Source organism: Panthera leo, chromosome C1 (genome assembly GCF_018350215.1).
Source record: "Panthera leo isolate Ple1 chromosome C1, P.leo_Ple1_pat1.1, whole genome shotgun sequence".
NCBI lineage: Eukaryota > Metazoa > Chordata > Mammalia > Carnivora > Felidae > Panthera > Panthera leo.
This window is the reverse complement of record NC_056686.1, coordinates 103,989,851-104,013,944: the sequence shown is the minus strand read 5'-3', so window position 1 is coordinate 104,013,944 and position 24,094 is coordinate 103,989,851. Positions and strand designations below refer to the sequence as shown.

Sequence of the window (24,094 nt, the reverse complement as noted above, 5' to 3'; positions counted from 1 at the left end):
TAAGCAGGCTCCACATTCAGTGCTCAGCACAGAGCCACACACAGGGCTCAATCCCATGACCCTGAGATTATGACCTGAGCCGAAAGCAAGAATCAAATGTTCAACCGATGAACCACCCAGGCACCCCTGTACCACATCTTCTTTCTCCATTCCTCTGTGGATGGACACTTGGGCTGCTTCCATAATTTGGCTATTATAAATAGTACTGCAATAAACATAGGGTGCGTATCTTTTCAAATCAGTGCTTTTGTTTTCTTTGAGTAAATACCCAGTAGTGGAATTATTAGATCATATCGGTAGTTCTATTTTTAAATTTTGAGGAATTTCCATGCTGTTTTCCACAGTAGCTGTACCAGCTTACATTTCCATCACCACACACTAGGGTTCCTTTTTCTCCACATCCTCCCTCGCCAACGCTTGTTAGTTCTTGTGTTTTTCATTTTAGCCATTCTGACGAGTGTGAAGTGATATCTCATTTTGGTTTTGATTTGCATTTCCCTGATAGTGAATGATGTTGAGTATCTTTTCATGTGTCTGTTGGACATCTTTGGAAAAATGACTATTCATATCCTCTGCCCATTTTTTAATTTGATTATATGGTTTTTTGGTGTTGAGTTGTATAAGTTCTTTATATATTATCAATATTAAGCTCCTTATTGGATACATAATTTGCAAAATATTTTCTCCCATTCAGTAGATTGTCATTTTGTTTTGTTGATGATTTCCTTCACTGAGTAAAAGCTTTTTATTTTGGTGTAGTCCCAATAGTTTAATTTTGCTTTTGTTTCCCTTGCTAAAGGAGACATATCTAGAAAAATATTTCTACATCTGATGTCAAAGGGGTCACTGCCTATGTTTTCTTCTAGGAATTTTATGGTTTCAAGTCTCACACTTAGGCCTTTAATCCATTTTGAGTTTATTTTTGTACATGGTATAAGAAAGTGGTCCAGTTTCATTCTTTTGCATGTAACTGTCCAATTTTCCCAACACCATTTATTGAAGAGACTGTTTTTTTCCCTTGTATATTCTTGCCTTCTTTGTTGTAGATTACTTGACCATAAGTAAAGCATAAGTTTATTTCTAGACTCTCTATCCTGTTATATTGCTCTATGTGTCTATTTTTATTCCAGTACCATACTATTTTGGTTACTATAGCTTTGTAGTATATCTTGAAATCTGGGATTGCAATACCTCCCATTTTATTCTTTTTCAAAATTGCTTTGGGTATTTGGGGTCTTTTGGGTTCCATACAAATTTTAGGATTATTTATTCTAGTTCTGTGAAAAATGTTGTTGGTGTTTTGATAAGGATTACATTAAATCTGTAGATTGCTCTGAGTACTAGAGACATTTTAACAATATTTGTTCTTCCAGTCCATGAGCATGGAATTTTTTCCCATTTATTTGTGTCATCTTCAACTTCTTCCATCAACATTTTATAGTTTTTGGAGTACAGGTCTTTTACCTCCTTGGTTAAGTTTATTCCTAGGTATTTTTATTCTTTTTGGTGCAACTGTAAATGGAATTTTTTTTCTTCCAAGATTTTATTTAAATTCAAGTTACTTAACATATAGCGTAGTATGGGTTTCAGGAGTAGCATCTAGTGATTCATCACTTACACATCACATCCAGTGCTCATCCCAACAAGTGCCCTCCTTAATGCCTGTCACCCAATTAGCCCATCCCATCACCCATCGCCCCTCCAGCAACCCTCCATTTGTTCTCTATAGTGAAGAGTCTCTTTGGGTTTGCCTCCCTCTCTGTTTTTATCTTATTTTATTTTTCCTTCCCTTCCCCTATGTTCATCCTGTTTTGTTTCTTAAATGCCACATATGAGTGAAGTCATATGTGGAATTATGGCTGATTGACTTATTTCGCTTAGCATACACTCTAGTTTCATCCACATCATTGCAAATGTCAAGATTTCATTCTTTTTGATGACTGAATGTGTGTGTGTGTGTGTGTGTGTGTATATATATATATACCTATATATATATATATATATATATATATATATATATATATATATATACCACATCTTCTTTCTACATTCATCAGTTGATGGAAATTTGGGCTCTTTCCATAATTTGGCTATTGTTGATAGTGCTGCTATAAACACTGGAGTACATGTGCCCCTTAGAATCAGTATTTTTGTTTCCTTTGGATAAATACCTAGTAGTGCAGTTGCTGGGTCATAGGGTAGCTCTATCTTTAACTTTCTGAGGAAGCTTCCACACTATTTTCCAGTGTCGTTGCCCAAGTTGTATTCCCACCAACAGTGTAAGAGGAATTGTTTTCTTAATTTCTCTTTCTGCTGCTTCACTATTAGTGTATAGAAATGCAACAGATTGCTGTATATTAATTTTGTATCCTATAACTTTACTGAATTCATTTATGAATTCTGATGGTTTTTTGGTGGAATCTTTAGGGATTTCTATATATAGTATCATGTAATCTGCAAATAGTGAAAATTTTACTCCTTCCTGACCAATTTGGATGGCTTTTATGTCTTTTTCTTGTCTGATTGCTGTGGCTATGACTTCCAGGACTGTGTCGAGTAAAAGCAGTAATAGGGGCGCCTGGGTGGCTCAGTCGATTGAACATCTGACTCTTGATTTCAGCTCAGGTCGTGATCCCAGGGTCATAGGATCAAGCCCCACATTGGGCTGCATGCTGAGTGTGGGGCCTGCTTAAGATTCTCTCTCTTTCTCTCTCTCTCTCTCTCTCTCCCTCTCTCAAAAAAAAAAAAAAAAAAAAAAAAGGTGATAAGATTCGACATCCTTGTCTTGTTCCTGATCTTAGAGGAAAAGCTCTCAGTTTTCACCAATGAGTATAATATTAGCTGTGAGTTTTTCACATATTCCCCCAGATATTTTTAATAAGTACACCAATGACTATGATGCTGGGATTGGGAGCTTTCTCTACTGACGTTAATTTGAACACCCAGAAACTCTCCTGGTTAACGCTTCCTTCTATTTTATTTTTATTTAATTAAATTTATTTATTTGTTTATTTATTTATTTATTTATATTTCCTTCTCTATTCTTTCTCTATTCCTTCCTGCTCTATGTAAGCAGAATAAGCTCAAAGAGGATAGTGAAGGGGCACCTGGGTGGCTCAGTCGGTTTAGTATCCGACTTCAGCTCAGGTCATGGTCTCAGCTCAGCTTAGGTTCATGAGTTTGAGCCCTGCGTTGGACTCTGTGCAGACAGCTCAGAGCCTGGAGCCTGCCTCAGATTCTGTGTGTCTCTCTCTCTTCCCTTCCCCTGCTCACACTCTGTTTCTCTCTCTCTCTTTCTCTCTCAAAAATAATAAAACCATTTTTTTGGGGGCGCCTGGGTGGCGCAGTCAGTTAAGCGTCCGACTTCAGCCAGGTCACGATCTCGCGGTCTGTGAGTTCGAGCCCTGCGTCAGGCTCTGGGCTGATGGCTCGGAGCCTGGAGCCTGTTTCCGATTCTGTGTCTCCCTCTCTCTCTGCCCCTCCCCCGTTCATGCTCTGTCTCTCTCTGTCCCAAAAATAAATAAAAAACGAAAAAAAATTTAAAAAAAAAATAAATAAAATAATAATAAAACCATTTTTAAAAAAGAGGATAGTGAAATCATCCACTAAAGTGTTGCATCCACACGACTCCTGAAACAGAATGCTACGGGCACCAGTGACAGTCACAACAAAGTCTATTACAACGAGAGGCAAGGCCGACTGATTGGGACCAACACTCTTGATAAGAGTGTGGCTCCGAACAGCTGGGGTACAGAGTTTTTAAAGCCGATCACATCGTTTTATCTGGGAACAGAACAGAGAAACAGTTCCCGGATGAGTTAGAAACAGTTGCCAGATGAGTCAGAAACAGTTATTGAATGAGGTGATTATTTTAGACTTTCTGCCGCTAAGTTGTAACCAGTGGATCTCCTTGACCTTGTCTCTGATGCTCTTTTGAGCTTTTGTTTCCTTCATTGGTAAAGCCTGATTCGCAAGAGTATGAAGTATGATTTACAAGAGTAAAAGCAAGGCTGTTATCTTTTGGCCTTCAGTGTCAGAACAAAGTTATTATTTTTCAAGCTAAGCATTAGCCTTACACTACAATTTAACCCTTACAAAAGCATATGCGGTATGTGATGAAGCTGGTATTCACATCTTAGACTGCTTTTCCCAAGGCTGTGCTTTTATTTCTTCAGCACAGACCCAGGATGGGATTTGTGGACAATATCCGTAAGAGTTAGTTATTCCTGGTAACTGTTACTTATACATTCAACAACTATTTACAACAATGTTTTATCTGGCAGTTTCTTGTGGAGGCACTGGGGAGATTGGATGAACAAGGCAGACAGCGTGCCTGCTCTCAGGAAGATGGTTTCCTGGCACAGGAGCCCAGTATTTTATAGATAACCACACCAATACATTTTAATTATGACTGTGGTAAGTTTTACTTAATACTTGTGTTCCTTCATCCCATTGTGTCAGCCACAACTGAAAATTGACTGAGTATAAATAATAGGACTATAGAAGTGTGATTTTAAAAATGCCCCAGGAGGGGCCCCTGGGTGGCTCAGTTGGTTAAGTGTCCAACTTTGGCGCAGGTCATGATCTTGCGGTGTGTGAGTTCGAGCCCTGTGTCAGGCTCTGTGTTGACAGCTCGGAGCCTGGAGCCTGCTCTGGATTCTGTCTCCCTTTCCACCCCTTCCCCATTCACACTGTGTCTCTGTCTCAAAAATAAACATTTTAAAAAATGTCCCAGGAAAGGCTCTTTGTTTTAACAGTGGAAATACCTATGTTTGTTCCAAGGTCCCCTGAAATTTAGATGTGGGTCCCTGGGGGGTTGTTATATCGTTTGGACAGAGAAGCTTGAGGCCAAGGTTTGTGTGGTGATTCTGATGCCATTTAGTGGTGGGGGAGTTTGGGAAGATCTCTTAGTCTCCGGGCCTGTTTCCTCGTCAGTAAAATAAGGTTATTGTTCTAGCTCTTCGAGGTCTTCTCCCACTCAGTTTTCTCTGAGTCCGTGGGGAACTGTAATGTGTATTAAACGTGCCCTGGGAACTGCTGCTGGGACCTGACCTGGGCCCTATGGTGTGTGTTTCCTCTAATAGCCTGAGCTGAGCCAATGCCCTGAGAGTCCAGAGCTGAGAGAGAAAATGGAAGAAAGTCAGCAAATTTGGAGGATGAAAATTATCTGAAGAAAGCCAAGATAATGGCAGAGCATGTGGTAGCCAACATGACAAGAATAAAGATGGTCTTCAGGCTGGGTTCAAAAAAATCAGGGAACCCTAAGGAATGCCTGTAGCATCATCGGGCTCCTCAAAGAGCATCCTAAGTGAAGCAGTGAGAACTAGGAGAGTAACTTACCCAAAGTGAACTTGTTGTAAAGGAAAAACATCCTTGGTGTGTCTCCTCTAGCCTCAGTATTACAACACTAATTTATTTCTGACACCAGATATGTGAGTTTTCCACACGTCAGTAATTCTGCAACACCAGTTGGGTGTCTTACAATTTAACTCAATTCGGACACTGACTAATGGAGTTAGTGTCCGATCCCACAAGAGTTCAGTCCCTTCAGATTGTCTCTTTCCCATTTCAGATACCAATCACCAGTCCAGGTTATTAACCACGCCTCTGACCCACCAGCTATAACCCAGAGGTTCCCAGAATCCCTTCCTTGGGTTAAGTTAGTTTGCTAGAGTGTCTCACAGAACTTAGGAAAACAGTTTACTTACTAGGTTACTTGTTTATTATTTCAAAATATAACTCAGGAACAACCAGATGGAAGAGATGCATGGGGCAAGGTATATGAAAAGGGGCGCAGAGCTTCCACACGCTCTCTGGGGTTGCCAATCTCCTAACACCTCCCTGTGTTCACCAGCCTGGAAGCTCTTAGAGCCCTATGGTTCTGGGATTTTTGATGGAGGCTTCATTATGTAGGCATGATTGAGTAAATTATGGGTTATTGGTGATTGAGGCAATTTCCAGGCCCTCTCCCCTCCCTAAGGGTAGGAGGGTAGGACTGAAAGTTCCAACCTTCTAATCACAGTTCCACTGGCAACCAGTCCTCATCCTTAGGGGCTTTCCAAAAGTCCCTCCATTAACATAAATTCAGGTGTGGTTGAAAGAGGTTTGTTGTGAATAACAAAAAACACCTTGGAAAACTTAGAAGTATTGGGCTAATTCTTCAAAAAACACAAGCTAGCAAAACTGAATCAAGATGAAATAGACAATCTGAAAATCCTATAAAGATTGAAGAATTGAATTTGTTTGTTTTCTTTTTTTAAGTAGGTTCCACACCCAGCACAGAGCCCAACATGAGGCTTGAACTCATGACATGATGCTGAGATCAAGGCCAGAGCCAAAATCAAGAGATGCTTGACCAAATGAGCCACCCAGGCATCCCTGAAGAATTGAATTTGTAATTAAATAACTCGCCATAAACAAATCTCCCAGCCCAGATGGTTTCACCAGAAAAGTCTATGAAACATTTGAAGAAGAAGTAACATGAATTTTGATGAGGGGGCGTGAAGCAAACTGAGGACAAAGCAGAAGCTAACACCCCCCACGCACACTCCCCCCCGCCCCCACACTAGGTGGGACAGGTATGATATTCCTTGGACTCTCCTGGCTATCCAAAAACAGGAAATGACAAAAAACTGATAAGAGTCTCCACCTGTTTACCAGAAAGAGGCAATCCCATCAATAGCCTAAAGTCCAGGAACTCCCTACAGTCTTAATGTTAATGCTTTGCTAGAGGGAAAAACAACCTTAGCTTGACAACAGCAAGGCCTCCAATAAGTCCTTAGCATGTGAAAGTATCTCTTGAAACCCCCTCTTGACTTCATCTCCCCACACTCCATAAAAGGGTCACCCCCATACTTATAGTGCAGCTCTGCCTGCCCAAGGGTGCTGTCCCCATGCTTTAATAAAGCACCTTTTTGCACCAAAGGTGTCTTCAAGAATTATTTCTTGGCCATCAGCTCTGAATCCCACGAACCCCCCATCACCCCAAAACTTCATCAATTTTACACAATCTAATCTGAAATATACAAGAGGAAGGAACACTTTCCAACTCATTTTATGAGTCTACCATTACCCTGATACCTAAACCAGGCAAAGATAGTACAAAAGAATACTATAAACCAATAGCCCTCATGAACTTAAATGCAAAAATTATCAGCAAAATATTAGCAGATTGAATCCAGCAATGTATAAAAAAAAGTATACACCATGACAAAGTGGGATTTATTCTAAGTGTGCAAGGTTGGCTTAACACTAAAAAATTAATTGGTATAGTTTATGGTGTCTGTCTTTCAATCGGCTGGGGGCCCCCAAGTGTGGGGTGACCATCAGGTAGTGTGGTAGAGCCCCTCCCTAAGGAATGTGGTGGAGACCTTCTCAGAACAAAGGAAGGCAACACGCAACTTGGCCCAATGAACTCCTATACACATATGCATAACTCTAACAGACTCTGCAACTTCGACTGTGTCCAATCAGACTCTATGTGTCACCATATACAGAAGACAAGTCGAAATTGCATAAAAGCCCACTGCACTTGAGGCTCTGCTTTTTTGGGGTCTTAGCCCACTGAGCCTGTGGCGGCATGAATAAAACTGCTTCCTGGAAAGAAGAGCTTCCACGTCCCATCTCTGTGTGAAAATCCTGCTACAGTGGAAGCTGGTGGCTTGAGCGGTGAAAAGATTCACCCAAGGCAGAGCGAAGGAGAGAAGAATACACCACAAGGGGGCTACAGACAGGTCAGCAGAGCAGAGTGTCTGCAATGAGGCCGTGGGTGGGGGCTATTTTTAAATGTGGAAGGTGAGGAGTATGGGTAGGTAAGGCATTTCCCCTTTTTTTTTGAACTGTGCCTGGTTGTAAGTAGCCCATTGGTTAGTCAGGGCCTATGGATATGTTGAGATGGGTTGCCTGGTGGTGGGCCTGTCTGTATTCAGCCAGAGAGTCACTGAGGGCTCTTTCTACATTCCATTGCTCACGCACACCTGTTGCCTAAAAGTGGCCTCTACATATTTCACTATATCAACAGGCTAAAGAAGACACAACATACTATTACACCAACTGACGCAGAAAGAGTATGCAACAGAATCCAATACCCATTCATGAATAAAACTCTCAGATAAATAGGACAAGAGAGGCAGTTCCTCAATTTAATAAAAACCATTTACAAAAAACCTACAGCTAACATTATACTTGGTGGTGAAAGACTGAATGCTTTTCCCCAAAGATTAGGAACAAGAAAATGATGTCTGTTCTCATGACTTTAATCAATATCATACTGCAAGTTCTGGCCACTGCAGTAAGGCAAGAATAAAGAAATAAAAGGCATACAGATTAGTAAGGAAGAAATAAAACCAACCCTATTTGCATATGACATTACTGTCTATGTAGACAATTCCAAGGAAAAAAAGAAATCCAGAACTAATAAATGAGTTCAGCAAGATTGCAGGATACAAGATCAACATACAAAAATCAACTGAATTTCTATACACTAACAATGAGTACTTGGGAATTATTTAATTGAATTTAATTGAAGTTTAAAAACAATATAATTTACAATTGCTCCAAAGAAAATGAATTACTAAGGTATAAATCTAACAAAGCAAATAAAGGATTTGTGTGCTTAAAATGACAAGATACTGATCAAAGAAATAAAAAAGACCTAAATAAATGGAGAGGTATACTCTGTCCATGTTTGGACATCTCAAGATATTAAAGATGTCAACTTCCCCCAAACTGACCTATAGGTTTAGTGCAATTCCTATCAAAATCCCAGCAAATTTTTTTGGAGACATAGATAAGCTTGTTATAAAACTTATAAGGAAGTAACAGACTCTCAAACAGCTAATATAATCTTGAAAAAGAAGAATAAAGTGAGAGGAATCACTCCTGAAATTAAGGGTTATTATATATAGTAAGCAATACAGTGTGGTGTTGGTGAAAGCATAGATATATCAATGGAACAGAATAGAGAACCCACAAAATAGACCCACACGCGTATGTTCAACAGATTTTTTATAAAGGTGCGAAAGCAATCCCATGGAGGAAGGATAGTCTTTTTCAACAAATGATACTGGAGCAATTGGACATTGATAGGCAAAAAAAAAAAAAAAAAAATGAGCCCCAACTTAAAACTGTTCAGGATTTAGGACTAAGCAAAGAGTTATTACTCTTGGCACCAAAAGCATGATCCATTAAAGGAAAGATTGATAGATTGGACCACATCAAAATTAAAAACTGTTGCTCTACAAGACTTTGTTAAGAGAATGAAAAGACAAGGAGAAAATATTTGCAAACCATATATCCATGAAAGACTAGTATCTAGAATATAAAAAGAATTTTGGGGCGCCTGGATGGCTCAGTCGGTTAAGCATCCGACTTCAGCTCAGGTGGTCATGATCTCACAGATCATGAGTTTGAGCCCCACATCAGCCTCTGTGCTGACAGCTCAGAGCCTGGAGCCTGCTTCTGATTCTGTGTCTCTCTCTCTGCCCCTCCCCCGCTCATGCTCTGTCTCTTGGGTCTCAGAAATAAATAAACATAAAAAAAAAAAAAAAAAACCTCAACAGTAAAGTAACAACCCAATTAGAAAATTAACAAAGATATAAACTGATATTTCCCCTGAAAGGATATAAAAACTGCAAATAAGCATGTGACAAGCCATTACATCACTAGCCATTAGGCAAATGCAAATTAAAACCGCAATGAGATATCATTCCACGTATCTGAAATGGCTAAAGTTAAAAATACCAAATACTGCTATAAAGAATTTCATTATATGCTCCTATAAAATTGTTAAATGCTGCTTAAATATGTAGTTAGCTACTCTGTGCTTCCTAGTAAAGGTAAATCTCATGACAGTCAGATGTTCAAACTCTAAACTTGCCTCATTCTGATTTTCACTGATCAACCATAATGATAATGATAATGATAATCCTTAATGATAATGATAATCAACCATAATGATAATCCTTATATAATTTTTTGGCAATAAAACATAACCAATAATAGCTACCGTAAAGTAATATTTATTATGGCACAGTTTTCAAATATTCTCTTATAAACTCATCTTTTACTATTAGAGCATTCTACTCAGATGACTCTGGCAAGATCATGCTATATGGCTAAAGGTCTGAGAGTGTTAATTTTTAGCTGTATAAATAGCATCTTTCCTCGAGGGAACCTATCTTTCCTTCATTCAAAGGGCTCTATGATTGTGAATTTGTTAAGGATTTGTGGCTATTGTGATTCAAGTCAGACCTATGTTCACTAGACCTAAAATATTTCTGTTTATACAGATCAAGTAAAATTCTAATAGGTTACCCATCTATTTCAGATCTGGGGACACTGATGAGTTCATGATAAAGAGTGGTAAGCCATTCTGACTAGTGCTTCAGGTCTGCTACCCGTTGTATTAGCTGTGACCACTTTTTCTTTAGAGATTTATCATTGTCATGTGACCCTCTCAACGCCATCTTTCCATTATCCCCATTAATTTCAGGAATCACAGTTCAATGGCAGCAGCTCCCACTGTCCTTCAAGAAATAGCCACTACAGAGTCCTTTGAAGATGCAGAGACAACCCTCTTGAATATATTTCTCACAACCTTGTTGAAAATAGTGTTCTTCTCGACCTTTCCAGAGAATATAGATAGGGGTGAGTGAGCTTGTCTTATATGATAAATCCTCTCTAGTATCCTGATCTCCCTAAGCTTTTGGATACTTTCCTCTGTAATATACCAAAGAAGTTCTGGCGTTTAAACTTCATTTACAATAGGCCACTTTTGGTGCAAGTTTTCGGTCAACCAAGCAAGTGAACAGTGAAAGCCTCTTGAGTAAATGCTTTGCTACTGCATGCCATGAACTGACAGTATTTCCTGACATCAGGGTCCTTAATACCTTCAAATCTAAACAGGTCTAAGACCCCATAGCAGATAATCCAGAACACATTCTCAGAAACCATACCTAAGCTCATATTCTTCCAGGACCACTTCACTTATTGTAACTCAGTTCTAACCGAGGATGTCACTACAACAATGTTAACACAATAGAACAATGGCACCTCACAAAGAAATAAGACTGGGAACTTCAGCAAATTGCATCTCTGCTACCATGTGACTTTCTCACGCCTACACACATACACACACGCACATACACACACACACCTTACTCCCTCCTGACCATTTGTTGGGTCAGGCATTTACACTGATAAGTTATTCAACAAAATAAGACAAGATTTGAACCACCTGGTAGGCCTCAGTGTCCTGTCTTACTTGCCTCACCATCCTTCTACTTTCCTCTCATCAGATTCTCGGTTATTCCTGCCCCTGGAGTATGTCCTTCAAGCTTGTGGCCCTTAAGCTGAGAATTGGGATATTGTTTACATTTATTCCCTGGCTAGAAATCAACTCAAAGGATGGCATTCATTGTCAATCCCAGGGCTTTTTTGTAGAAAAAAATGCTTAGAAAAGTAATGCTTGAATATTTGCTTTTCCTCCAAAGAAAAAACCTGAAGTGATACTGCTGATGTCTGTGAAGTTAACTGTGAAGTTAGCTGTGGGAAGCATGCTAAAAAACTGAAGCTCTTGAGTTCACCATGGGGCTAAGGAGAAACAGCAGTAAAAAATGGTTGGAAGGAAGCTTCTGCGCCCACAAGACACCTTACTTCAAGCAAGGGGAAGTAAAATTTAACTGGGTTCTGGTGTCTTCTCAGTTTGCAGATGGGATTTGCAGAATCTTTCATTCTGAGGGAGGTAAGGAACAAGTTAGGGGAGGACAGTTGGCCTGCCAGGCTAGCCCTGAAATCACTTAACAGGGATTCTCACAGGCCCCCAAATGTGTTCCATGATAGGACTTCCCTAGTCACGTCTCCAAGGTCCAAAGCCTCCCCAGACTTACAGAGTTAGAGGACCCTAGACAGGCATAGGATGAAAGAAACACCAACAGCTAGTTGTAGCAAGAAACACCAACCATAGCTAGTTCTATGTTCCAGAGTATGGCACAAAGACTTCAGGGTCACCTGTCCCTTGGACTATAAACTCAGTGCTTGGTGGCATAAACCCACTTAGAATCAAAGGCTTCCTTTTGAGTTTTTTCAGGTAGATTCCTTACACTGTTGGATTTTGCTATCATTTGATCAGTGATCTCATTCTCGTTGCTTTTATCATTTAAATTAGATAACAAAAAGCTCTAATGAGTGGAGTATTGGTGGACTTAACTGAAATATTTTCATGTGGAGCTCCAGAAATAAAGATAGAATTTGTCTGCGAATTTGTTTTCTTGGATTGCCAGAATTTGGCTCTTTGTAACTGTGTATGCTTTCTTAGAAGGCAGGCTTGGTATGCTCAAACCCGGTTTTCAACTCTTCTTGCCGCCTTCAGCCAGCTTGAATCTATTTCCAGGGTTCTTTGGAGTCCAAGGATGCAAATGAGGTCTCTTATATTTCTTGCATTTTCAAGCAAGGCCCTTCAGAAAAGAATAAAGTTTTTCAAAGAAAATAGTTTTTACTCAGTTTCTGAAAGGATATTTTTTTTTCCATTCAAATATAACTAACAGTGTTATTATTAGTTTCATTTTTCACATGTAAGGCAACTTCTCCACTGTAATGGCTCCTAACCCCTTCCTGAATACAGAGATTTCTGCTGTGTCAAATTTAGGGCATGTGATATGCAAAATTCAAATGCATTATATACCAGGAGCAAAGTCTTCAGAAAGAACTGAGACAGCTTCAAATGAGAGCTCAGCTCTCCAGAGGCCCCTGCTTGGGGGCTTTATTGCCTCTCCCCTGGAAGGGCCCAGGATTTTCACATCCTGGATTCAGAATCCCACATCTCAGGCGGGACTCCTGATTTTGAACAAAGCACAAATTGAAAGTTTTTACCCCTTGGACCTTGGAGCTTCTGGAAGCTGCAGAAACTGGGGGACTTGCACAGCTGTGAGGCATGAGAGAGCTACTTGCAAGCCAAGAGCAGTGGGACTCCCCACCTCCCCCTTGTCTTTCCCTTTCATTCCTCTCAAGCTGCAAGGCTCCTCTCTTGCCTTTCTTTCAGAAATAGAGGGTCCTTTGCTTTCTGTCATTTTTTAAAATTCTATTTGACCAAATCTTTCAATGTTTATTTTTGAGAGAGAGAGAGAGAGAGAGAGAGAGAGAGAGCGCGCGAGGCAGCGTGCAAGCGGGGGAGGAGCAGAGAGAGGGAGACACAGAATCCGAAGCAGGCTCCAGGCTCTGAACTGCCAGCACAGCCTGGAGACAGCCTGGACCCGGAGACCTGCCCCTGCCCGCCCCCCACGTGGGGATGAAGATCCAGATTCGTGCATGTGGAACCATTAAAAAAAGGTTCCCTGACCGGGAATCGAACCCGGGCCGCGGCGGTGAAAGCGCCGAATCCTAGCCACTAGACCACCAGGGAGCTGACAGCCGCTTCTTTTTAAGAAGCACGAGTACTCTCCGCATTAAGCGGTGGCTATTTCCCGTCTGTTTGCTCTGGGTGACGCGCACCCCTCTCAGTAATTGTCCCCTAAGGCCGTTCCCTCTATAAAAGATGCCCCACAACAAAGACCTTACACTGTGCGGGACAGCGATTGCGCCCCGGGGCCCCGCCAGGTCCACAAGTCACCCCGTCCAGGCCGCACCCGTGGCTGCGTGTGGACACAAGGTCGCCGCGAAGAGGCGGGAGGGGAGGCCCCCGGAGTGAGACCCCTCAGTCCCCAACATCCCCCCAAAGTTTGGGACGCAGCGACAGAGGCGGCGCGGACCGAGACGGCTTTCGAGGCAGGCTCGGCAGCCCTGGACTGGACTCGGGTCCCGCCCCCCCCCCCCCCCCCCCTGCCCGCGGCCCCCAGCCACACGCCACATGCCTGCTTTGTCCGAAAATCCTGCTGCTGCTTTTGTTAATTGCCGTCTCGGAGCCACACAATCGGCTTGCTGACTCGGGCAAACGACTCTCCCGACACAGGCGGGAGATCAGTTTAACGCTGGCACCTTGGCTCCCTCTCCCCTAAGTCTAGGGATCGTGGGTTTGAGCCGCCGTTGTTCTTTTTCGGGGGGAGTGGTGTTGCGGGGGGGAGTGAGGGGGCGGCTCTGTCCCTCTTCCAGGCCTGTCCTCGAGGGCAAGGGGTTAGGGCCGGGGCCCCTCAGCGTAGCTCCTCTTGCGGGGTGTGGAATCCCACGTGCCTTCCGTTTCAGCCAACAGAGAGGCTCCAAGGACCGCTCGACTGGGTTTGCGGGAACCCAGCTGATCCAAGTGTATTAGTTTGTGGTTCTCGAGCCCCGATTGCCCGTCTTGCTCCTGGAGGGGAAGGTTCAAATACTCCTTCCTCCTGTCCACGTACAACCACAGAGGGTCCGGACACGACAGAAAGACAGTGAATCCTCTCCCCTGGCTGGGGGTGGTAGGAGAAAAATAGAATTTGGAGGGAAGGAAAGGGGGGAGGGTGACCTAAAGAAATTCAATGATGGAAAGCTACTTTGAAGGCCACATCTTTTGGAAGCAGGTCCTCCGGTTGCTGGTGACGATGGTGCATCCCTAACTGCATTTTGAGCCAAAGCAGAACAAAGCAGAGCACTGTGGGCTGATGTCCAGTGAATATGCTGCCCGCACTTCCTTCGGGTTGGAGCACTTGAACTTTGAGCGAGAAGGCCACGCGGTAACCATTGCACTGAGATCAACCGCTGGAGAAAATGGCATATTCTTCGCCAAACTTTTTAAGCTGTGCTTCTAAAGGAAAAAGAGAAAGGGGGAGAGGGACAAGAAAGAAAAGCAAAGAAAGAAAGAACATTAGTCTTTCCCAGCATTGGTCGGCTAGCATTTTGCTGTGAGGTGAGCTTGAAAACCCCTCCAGGCACATGCTTTCTGTGAAAACCGCCTTTACCTCTTGACCTGTCCTAGGTTAAAAATCGCACTCCTTGACCTGTTGAACGGGAAAATTATAAAAGGCAAATAAAAGAAGTGTCAGGTATTGTAAAAGGTAAAACAAAACTGTTCTTCAAAACGAATCTCAAAAGGGATGAGGAGGAAATCGAATAATCATGAAATCTTCCTGCACTGTCTCTGGCTCCTGAATAGATTTATACTTACTCTATGTGGTCTTCGAACGAATTCATTCCAGGCAGGGAATCGTGGATTGGCCTGTATTCGTGTTCGGTATTTTAAAACAGCCAAATGTCCTAAGATGTGGCCTTTGCTACGGTACTGACTAAAACACACAGGCATGATTAAAATATTGGACTAAAGGAGCCGAGTAGAATAAGCGATGGCGGCAGGAATCGGAAGGACCCCTCTGCCAGGAGGGCCGCGAAGCGGCACAGAGCCAAAGGGCTGGCGGAGGAAGAGCGCGCACCCGACGTCTGCCCCGGGGCCCCTCGTCCTGGAGGCGGACACCCTGCGTTCGGTGCGGTTCCCGAGGCCAGGCTGCTGAGGGCGCCAGGGTCCTGTCCTCGGGGGAGGTGGGGAGGCGTGGGGTCCTTTGCCGGGACCGCTCCGGGGGCGCGGGCTCCTCGCCCGCAGGGACGCGGCTGGTTTCAGGGCCTTGGGCAGTTCAGGCGAAGTCGGCGGGCCCGACGGGTGTGGCCGAAATGCCATTTTTGAGGGTTAGAGCCGGAGGCCCGGCCGCCTGCCTCGTTTCCGTAGTGTAGTGGTTATCACGTTCGCCTCACACGCGAAAGGTCCCCGGTTCGAAACCGGGCGGAAACAACTTCCTTTTACGACCCCCTCCTCCACGCCCCCCCCCCCCCCCATATCTATTGTCCTTTAAAACGCAAAAAGAGCGATGGCTTGAGCCAAGGCGGCCTCGGCGTGCGCTGTTGCGTTTCCATTTAGAAAACTAACACAAAAAAACAACACAAGCAAGGCCGGAGTCCCACCGCCACCTGAAAGCCTTCTCAGCACTCGACTACCAGGCCTGGTCGCTGTGTGTCTGCTCCCAGTCACCTTGGAGAGCAGGCCACACCCTTGACTGTGCCCCAGGACAAAACTCAAAAAAATTTATAGGAATACCAAAGTAGCCAGTATCCAAGAAGGTACACTGTGACAATGTCTGCCAGGCATGCAAGAGGCAGAAAAACAAAACCCAAAGGAGGAGAATAAGCAATTGAAACTGAACGAGAGCTAACAAGATGTTAAAACTAGCAGAGAAGACTTTAAAATAGATACTATGTGTTACATATGCCCAAAGAGTTAAGTTGGAAATGTGGAACATACACAAATGACCAGTATCAAAGTTAAAGGAGGAAACTATAACATCTGAGTTAATAAATTCACCAGATGGAATTAAGAGCAGATTAGACATTGTGTAAAAAAATATTAGGGAACATAAAGCCATGAACAATGGAAATATCCAAAGTGAAACGCAAAGAAAAAAAAAACCTTTTTTTTAAAGTCTTTTTTTTTTTTCCTTAACGTTTGTTTATTATTGAGAGACAGAGACAGAGCATGAGCATGGGAGGGGCAGAGAGAGGAGGAGACACAGGATCCGAAGCAGGCTCCAGGCTCAGCTGTCAGCACAGAGCCAGACGCAGGGCTGGACCTCACAAACCGCCATAGCGTGACTTAGAGCCCAAGTCGGACGCTCAACCTACTCAGGCACTCAGGCGCTCCCAAAAAGCTTTTAACTTAACATAGCATCAGTGAATAGTAGGGCAACTTTAAAAGGCCTAATATATGAGTGATTGGAATCCCTGAAAAGACTGCAGGAGAAAATTTTTTGAAGTAAAAATGTTTGAAGAAGCAATAAGAGAAAATTTTCCAGTCATAATGAAAATTATTTTTTTAATTTAATTTTCTTTATGTTTTATTTCTTTTTGAGAGAGAGAGAGAAAGAGTGTGAGTGGGGGAGCGGCAGAGAGAGAGGGAGACACAGAATCCGAAGCAGGCTCCAGGCTCTGAGCTGTCAGCACAGAGCCTGATGCGGGGCTGGAACCCACGGACGCGAGATTATGACCGGAGCCCAAGTCAGAGGCTTAACTGAGCCATGCAGGCGCCCCTCAGTCATAATGAAAATTATAAACTCACCCACCCAAGGAGCCAAATGGATACAATGAAAGAACACAAGGACTATTTAAAAACTCACACCAAGTTACATCATAACTAAATTGCTCAAATCCATGGGGGGGGGGGGTTGGTACCTTTAAAGCAGCCAGAGGAAAAAAGACATGGTACTATGGAAATTCGTTAAGGGAAACCTCACTGAAATGTAGTGGGGAGGTTCAAGGCGGGGGGGGGGGGGGGGGGGGGGGGAGGGGCTCTCATGCCTTACCATTTGCTCTCAGTTCCAAATCCAACTGTAAAAGGTGGACCTTGCAGGAGGACACTACTTTTGCTACCCTGCAGAAAAATGAGAGGCTTTTCTCCGGGCAACAGCCCAGCCAATGAGACAGTCACAACTCAGCCAATGGGAAGCCCCTATACTTAAAACTCCTAGTTTGAGCCAAAGTAGTTTTTATTTATAATAGTCTTCCCAACTTCCCGCTTTCCTGTATAAAACAGCATACCTCTCTTTTGTTCTGTGCACTTGTCTATGGGTTTGCTTTAGCTTGCTTGTCTGGGATTGTAATTCTCTGCTATTCCTGAACAAACTGATCTTTTGCTGGTAAAACAACTGGCAATTTTGTTTTAAGGTTAAGATACATACAGAAAAAAATAAAGATGATGTCAGACTTCTCATCAGAACCAGCACAAATGATAAGACAATTGAGGGCATTCTGGCGCGGAGTTGGGCGGCGGCGGGCACAGCTAGCGGGTCGGGCGCGGAGAGGGGGTGCAGCTCGGTTCCCCACCCCTCACCCCTCCTCCTCCCCCTCAGGCGCGAGCCCCACCTCCGCCGGCCAGGCCGACCTGGCTGAACTATCCCCTGCAGCGCGAGCCCGGGGCGGCTCCGGGCGCCCCCCAGCAGACCTCCCCCCATCATGGGCAGCCAGAGCTCCAAGGCTCCCCGGGGCGACGTGACCCCCTCGGAGGCAGCAGGCGCTTCCCCTGCTAAGGCCAACAGATGGAGAATGACCACGTGAAAAGCAATGGAGACTTCTTCCCCAAGGGTGAAGGGGAATCGCCCCCCATGAACGGAACAGAGGAGGCAGCCGGGGCCACTGGCGATGCCATCGAGCCAGCATCCCCTAGCCAGGGCGGTGAGGTCAAGGCGGATGTCCCCGCCAAGGAGACCCCCGAGAAGAAGAAGAAATTTTCTTTCAAGAAGGCTTTCAAATTGAGTGGTCTGTCCTTCAAGAATAATCGGAAGGAGGGTAGGGGTGATTCTTCTGCCTCCTCACCCACAGAGGAAGAGCAGGAGCAGGGGGAGATCGGTGCCTGCGGGGAGGAAGGCACAGCCCAGGAAGGGAAGGCTGTTGCCGCCCCCGAGGGCCAGGAGCCCCAGGCCAAGGGGGCAGAGGCTAGTGCTGCCTCCAAGGGAGGAGACACCAAAGAAGAGGCAGGGGCCCAGGCTGCAGGGCCATCCACTGCCTCTTGGCAGGAGAGTGGCCCTACTCCCGCCAGCGAGCAGAATGAGTAGCTGGGTGGGGGCAGGTGGGTGATCTCTAAGCTGCAAAAACTGTGCTGTCCTTGTAAGGTCACTGCCTGGACCAGGTCCCCTGACTGCCTTCCTGTGCCCAGAAAGGAAGGGGCTGTTGCCCCCTCCCAGCCACATTCCCTCTCCTTTTCCCTCCTGTGGATTCTCCCATCATCCATTTGGCCTTCCTCTTAAGGCCAGTTGAAGGTGGTCCCTTGCAGTTTCCCAAGTTAGGTTAGTGATGTGAAATGCTCCTGCTCCTGGCCTTACCTGTCCTGTCCCCACCCCTGCAGAAGGCAATTGCTGGTTTTCTTCCCCAATTCTTTTCCAAGTAGAAAAGACATTTTCCCTATTCCCCAAATCCCTGAGCCGGATGTGGGGTGCCTATACCCTCAAACCCTGAGTGTCCAGCCTCCCCCTCCCCCCCCCACCCCTGTTGAGTTTTTAGTCTCTTTTTCTGTGCCTAGTGGCACCTGGGCTGGGGAGGACACTGCCCCTGTCTAGGTTTTTATAAATGTCTTACTCAAATTCAAACCTCCAGCTTGTGAATCGACTGTGTCTCTTTTTTGACTTGGTAAGCAAGTATTAGGCTGGGGGGGGGGGGGGGGAGGTCTGTAATGTAAAACAACTTCTTGTTGTCTTTTTTCCCCCCTCCCATTGTTGTAAATAACTTTTAATGGCCAAACCCTAGATTTGTACTTTTTTTTTCTAACTGTTAAAAACATTCTCTTCCACCTGGTTTTACTGTAACATTTGGAAAAGGAATAAATGTCCCTTTAGAAAAAAAAAAAAAAAGACAGTTGAGCAACATCTTTAAAGGATGGGGGAGGAATTCAACGGTGGAATTCTTTGCCTCCTCCCCCCCCCAAAGTCTTTCAAAAATGAAAGTGAATAATGACATTTACAGACATACAAATGCTGAAAGACTTCATCACCAACAGATTCACATTGCAAGAAATGTTTAAAAAGTCCTCTGGGAAGGACACTGATACTAGATGGGAATCTGTATGTACCCAAGGAGATAAAGAACAACAGAAAGGATATTTCCATGGGAAAATATAGGATTTTTTTATTATTACTTAAATCCCTAATACCAAGAGACAGATTAAACAAAGGTAATGACAATGGATTGTGAGGTTTATAACACACGCAAAGTAAAATGCATGACAAAACTAGCATAAAGGCTGGCAGAGGAGAAATGTGAAGAGATATGAGATCACTTAAAGGCAACTGTGGTTAAGTTACAGATGTATATGCTATGAAGCCCAAAGCAGTAGCTGAAATAACAAAAGAGAGAGTTATAGCTAATAAACCATCAAAGGAGAAAAAGTGGAATCCTATAGAAACCATGTAAAGACTAAAGACTATGATAGAACAATTGCATTCTACCATGTAGATGTGTATACAAGTATTGACTGGATATGACGGCAGTATTATTTATAATAGTAAAAGCATAAAACCAAATTAATTTCAAAACTATATGGAAAGGCTTAAATAAATATTAGTACAAGCAAAGAAACCTCGTTGTTGAAACGAACTCGGGGTAACGATGTTTACTCTTGAGGATTCCTGGTGACCTCTTTTCCTCCCGAGGTCTTTGAGGATCCGTGATGATCTTGACTTAGGTCCTTCTGTTGTGCACAAGACGAATAAGGACAGGAGGGTAATGGAGGAGTTTCTCTGCCTTTAGGGGAGGGGATGGACAAGATAGAAAGAAAGGACTTTCACGATCTAAAACAAAAAAAAAAACAAAAAAACAATGGGTGCGTCCCTGGGTGGGCTCGAACCACCAACCTTTCGGTTAACAGCCGAACGCGCTAACCGATTGCGCCACAGAGACCCGCGGAAGCACACGTTTTCATAGAACAGAGAGCAAGCACTCACGCAACGCTAGGGGGAGCCACCCGCCTTTTCCGGACAGCACTGCAGGCTCCAAAGCCTCGGAAAATCAGAGTAGAGTTGGGATGCAGTGTTCGTCCCGTTTGAAACCCGTGCGTTGGGCGATTCCAAAGGCAGAAGGACAGCCAGCTGAACAGCCTCACCCACACCTTGTTCCACACTCGCGTCAGATACCAGAGCCCCCCAGAGACGCCCAGGGCTGCGACTCCCCGAGCCTGATGCAAGAGGTGCCCAAGAGAAGCTGAACGCCTCGTGGGTTCTCGTGATGGCTCCTCGGGTTGTGCCGTCTTCACCCGCCCATCTGTGCTGATGGCGCTCGGCTCAGCCGCGGTCGGTGGGGTGGGAGCCGGAGTGAGAGGTGGGGGCATCAAAAGGAGAAACGTATAGAGGAGGGAAAGAAGCGGGGGAGGCATGGACACCGCAAAGATACCCCGCAGAGGCCTGTGCAGACGCACGGGCTGGGCTGGATGCAGGGGAGATGATAAATGAATTCGAATGGGGAGGGGGGAAAACGAAGGCAAGACACGAGGGAACAGCACGAGTACCTGCAGTTATCCAACAACAAAGCAGCACAGTAACTGGAATGAATTTCATCCCATTTGTCAGAGCAAGAACTGAGTTCATCGCCGGCAGTGTGGCGCGCCGTGATCGTATAGTGGTTAGTACTCTGCGTTGTGGCCGCAGCAACCTCGGTTCGAATCCGAGTCACGGCAAGGCTTTCCATTTTACTTTGTGTTTGAAACCACACGGGCCGCTCTCCTTACCTGCACGCAAAGAGCCACACTTTTCGCAGGCCACCACCAAGTGCAATACGGTCAGGAGGAAGGAAAAAACAAACAATAGTGCACTAAGCTCTATGCAGCGCTGTCCCAGGGAAACCCTGGACGCGCTCCACATCTCCCAATTTAACAGAAAATATCTAAAGATGAAGTGGAAGCTCTCAATGATCCCTGTATGTAGCTTCCACTAAGGAAATGGTCTAGTCTTATGGAGGGTTGTTTTTTCTTTTTTCTTTTCTTTTCTTTTTTTTCTTTTTTCTTTCTTTTTTTTTTTTTCTTTTTTCTTTTTTTTTTTTTTTTTGGTTTGTTTTGTTTTGGTGGAACTATTTCAAACATTAGTGAGACTGCTGTACACAAACAGAACATATTTTAAAGAGTTTGCCATACACTCCAAACTGGTCGTGGTCTACGTTGTAGTCTCTAACGTTGGATAGTCAATTTTATCCTAAAAAGGAAATTAGTAATGTGTATTCACGGAACAAAATGCCCAAATCATTAATGGACAGCTATTTAAATATTGAAATGTTTAATCACACCAGGATCGAGACAAATTTTCTCTCATCCAAGCATGGCCCTTTGATACACTTTCCAGGTAATGCCTATCCATCCTTGCTATTTTAGGGATGTCTACCCCCACAGATTAGGCTTGTCCTTTCTTCAAATTCACATGAATGAATATACACTTTTTCTAACTAACCATTATCAAGCAACATCATGTTTTTTATATGTGTTATTGCATCTGTCACACTTTCATTCTGGTGTTAATGATAATGGTGTAATGATAAGTATACCAGCGTAAAACTAAAGACCAATGACAGATGCTTAAGTAATTTCAATATACCGTACTTGGGGAAAGGCTGGTAAAAATGTCATTCTACTAGTAATTTGTGGATATGTGAATACATGTCCGTTAAAGGAAAGGGAGTCATGGACAAAAACAAATCTGCAAGAAAAACAAGACCACCATTCTTCTTTCCTGGAGGTGCTAGAATGGAGGAGTGGGGAGGACGGTGAGGCATGTTGGGGGAAAGTGGGATTTTTTATTGCCACTGGAGAGTGCGTCCTTCTCCATCATTCCTCCGCTCTCCAAGGCCCCGCGAGAGCTGCACGTGCCGACGGAAGCGACGCCGAGAAGTGGCCCTGGGCGCAGAGTCCGGGCTTCTGTTGGACCGCTTGCCAAGGTGTCTCTTCTGGGTAAGAGCGACCCCCACAGGATATTCCTGCTCTTCCCTGGGGTGCGGTGGGAGAGACGCTGACTTGGCCAGCTCCGGGCGCCGCAGGCTCTGGCAGCTCAAGGAGAAGCAAGGATTACGGGCTCGAGCCGGGCCCCTCGACGGGCTGGGCCGTGAGAACCAGCGCGGGAACCGGTTGCCTCCGACCGCAGTTCCTCTCTCCTCCCGTTGTTACAAAAGGTTGCTCCGCAAGCATGGGAGAGGCGACGGGTCCTTTCCGCGGGTTTGGGGGTGCGGGTAGGGGTGGGGATGGGGGGGGGGCGGCGGGAGACGGCGGGGAGAGGACGGGGAGGACGGAGAGGGCGGCTTCCTGTCCCCAAGGACACAGCGGGAGTGGGAGAGAAGCAGCGGGAAGGAGAAGCCGGGTGAGAGGCGAGGAACCATGGCCAGCCGGGGCAGGAAGACAAAGGGCGCGCTGGCCCCGGGAGCCTTCCTGCGAAGACAGGTTTCTGGCCTCCTTGCTCCTGGAAGGGGTGCCTCCTTCCGACTTGATTCCAAAGGAAATGTGGCGCTGGAGCGGAGGCCCTCCGGTGACGTCCCGCGTGCTTTCCCACCAGCGGACGCCGTGTGGACTTTGTCCTGCTGGCCTGCGAGGAGCTCCCAGCCTGGTGCTGAGCTCGCTGGGCCAGATCCTGGCGCCGGAGCTCCCGCAGACAGGGCGGGCTGCAGGGAAAGAGCAGGTGTAGCTCTGGCACCTTTTGGACAGACAGGGGGTGTGGTGCAAGAAGCAGTTACAAGCATGCACTTCCGTCGTGAAAGAGGAGATCCAGGAAGACGAAGGTGCAGACCCGATTTCCCAAGCAGGGCTGAAAGCGACGCCAGGAGGGAGAATCGCGCCTGACCCACCCAACCTCGGTGTTCCCGCACAGACATCAGCATCAAAGAGGCCTTGGGCTCCTGGGGCTTAGAGCCTTGAACCTGGCGCGCAAGGGCACCTTATGACGTGGGCGTGCGGTAGCTGCAAATGCTTGTCGTTAAGGTCTGGAGTAGGAGAGATACGGAATTGGTAGAGTTGTCAATCCTGGGGGATGTTGGATCCACCCCGGGACCTTCTGCAATTGGTGCTGGATAGATTGTGGGTCAGGTCCCTGCCCAGGAGGAGTGAGGAAGGGGAATGTGTGAAGGAGGTAAGTGTTCAAATATGACAAGTGTAAGTGTGTGTGCGTGCGTGCGTGCGCGCGCGCGCATGATAGGCTCTCGGGGCTTTTTTAAATGCCATCTAAAATATATAAAATCAGGGTGCTTGGGTGGCTCAATCGGTTGGGCGTCTGACTTCTGCTCAGGTAATGATCTCACAGTTCCGGAGTTCGAACCCAGGGTAGGGCTCTGCACTGACAGCTCAGAGCCTGCAACCTGCTTGGAATTCCCACTCTCTCTGCCTCTCCCCTGCTGGCACCCTGTCTCTCTCTCTCAAAAAAAAACCTATTTAATAAAAAAATAGAATAGAATGCCATCTAAAGGAAGCCAAATATTATGGGAGAATCACTCACTGGAGATAGCCTTGGGAAGACTGTAATTCAGAAAATACCTGTGCAGGTTATCTATGCCGACTTTCACTAGATCCAGTAAACAGCTCTTGCAACCAGGGGCAAACTGCGTTGTAGAGATTTCCAAAAGAGTCATTTTCACTCAGCACTTGACAGGTTTGAAGGATAATTTCTGAATCTTCCTGTGAACATGGAGTATTGCTAACACC

General features: G+C 45.1%; 1 protein-coding gene, 4 non-coding genes and 1 pseudogene across 5 annotated transcripts in view; 3 read left to right on the top strand and 3 right to left on the bottom strand.

The window, feature by feature from the left end:
* Positions 1-13,327: 13,327 nt before the first annotated feature.
* On the bottom strand, positions 13,328-13,399 carry TRNAE-UUC. The gene has a single exon. It is a non-coding gene; the product is annotated as a tRNA-Glu (tRNA).
* A 443-nt stretch (positions 13,400-13,842) lies between these two features.
* Positions 13,843-24,094, bottom strand: part of LOC122228611 (transcription initiation factor TFIID subunit 4-like) — a 39,002-nt gene continuing 28,750 nt past the window's right edge. The window contains exon 4 of the transcript XR_006206676.1: positions 13,843-14,707. The gene's annotated coding sequence lies outside the window, so the exon portion shown is untranslated. The remainder of the gene's footprint in view (positions 14,708-24,094) is intronic.
* TRNAV-CAC lies at positions 15,610-15,682 on the top strand. Its single transcript has one exon. It is a non-coding gene; the product is annotated as a tRNA-Val (tRNA).
* LOC122228612 lies at positions 17,830-18,542 on the top strand (annotated as a pseudogene).
* On the bottom strand, positions 20,255-20,328 carry TRNAN-GUU. Its single transcript has one exon. It is a non-coding gene; the product is annotated as a tRNA-Asn (tRNA).
* TRNAH-GUG lies at positions 21,029-21,100 on the top strand. Its single transcript has one exon. It is a non-coding gene; the product is annotated as a tRNA-His (tRNA).